The sequence below is a fragment of the Ictalurus furcatus genome, chromosome 11 (genome assembly GCF_023375685.1).
Source record: "Ictalurus furcatus strain D&B chromosome 11, Billie_1.0, whole genome shotgun sequence".
Classification (NCBI taxonomy): Eukaryota; Metazoa; Chordata; class Actinopteri; order Siluriformes; family Ictaluridae; genus Ictalurus; species Ictalurus furcatus.
In genome coordinates this window covers 23,962,708-23,964,111 of record NC_071265.1, presented here as the reverse complement: position 1 = coordinate 23,964,111, position 1,404 = coordinate 23,962,708, and the positions used below count along the sequence as shown (strand labels likewise).

The following is a 1,404-nucleotide window of genomic DNA, read 5'->3' as shown; positions in this document are numbered from 1 at the left end:
ATCTTTAGGAGAACTGTTAACTTCTTTGTATTAATTCAGTTTCATTAAAGTACACAACGGGTAGCCAGTGCACCTAACGTAGTATTCACTGTGCACTTGCACTATGCAATTGGCATTTAGCCAGTGACACTGCAATCCTCTGGCTATTTGTTCAAAACTTTCTAAAAGTGTAGTGTAAGCAGGACCTGCTGGTACTGCACCTGTTATAAAACTGCAAATGTATCATATTGTTATGTATATGTATTGTATATTGTTAAATAAGCCACTCTTTGAAAGTAGCTTGCTCACAATCAATCTTTGCTCATGTAAACCCCTAACTGAATCATATACAGTAAGTTAATTATGGTTTGCTCAGTGTTACACAGTGGCTTCTCAAGGTACACACACACACATGCACACACACACACACACACACACACACATATATATATATGTATATATATATATATATATATATATATATATATATATATATATATATATATATATATATATATCTGTTCTGTTTTTCAAGCTTCCTGTTTTCATAGTCTAACCCGAGGCTATTGGACCAGTTTTTGTTTAGGACTGTACTCTGTTTAGACAGATGTCTGGATTGTTTGATGCACACACAAACACACAAACGAGAGCTCAATATCCGCATGTCCAAATCAAATTCAATTTTAGAGGCTCTTGCGCCACCCAGTGGTAAATTTTATTATTTAATTAAACCGAGGCAATTTTTCTTTACACGTGGTTTTATAAAAAAAAAAAAAAAAAATTCCAAGAAGTCACCGAGCAGAAAAGGAAGTAACGGATTTCAGTGAAATGTGATTTCATTCACTGGCATGTATTTTGGAACTCTATGGACAGAGTGATGTTTTTTTGTCTAAACCACTTTAAATAGCCAGAATGTTACTAACATTAGTTATCTTACAGCTAGTAGACAATCACAATGAATTATATCTGGACTACAGTAACATCAGCAACACTGATATCCTGCACTGAACACACACACACTGTACACCAGCATGCTATTTACACACTACCTCATAACAATGTGTCTAGTTTAATTTCAGTCCATACGCACCTTATACTGTTTAATGTATGTCACTGTTATTGTTCAACTTAACGTTTAATGTTAGATGTCCAAGGCACCAATTACACCAAGGGAAATTATGATACATGTCTGTGCATGTAAGATCACAGAGTGTATTCGCGAATAAAGCCCCCGAATAAAGGGTGTCCTAATTCAGACGAAAGCACTTGAAAGCAAAAACATGATAATTGTTAATTAAACATATACATAAATATATAATCTAAATTAAAAGAAGAAAAGTGGACAACCCTGCTGCCGAAACCCGGGATCGAACCAGGGACCTTTAGATCTTCAGTCTAACGCTCTCCCAACTGAGCTATTTCGGC

The 1,404-nt window shown here is 35.3% G+C and overlaps 1 non-coding gene across 1 annotated transcript; it reads right to left on the bottom strand.

The window, feature by feature from the left end:
- Positions 1-1,331: 1,331 nt before the first annotated feature.
- Positions 1,332-1,404, bottom strand: trnaf-gaa (transfer RNA phenylalanine (anticodon GAA)). The gene has a single exon. It is a non-coding gene; the product is annotated as a tRNA-Phe (tRNA).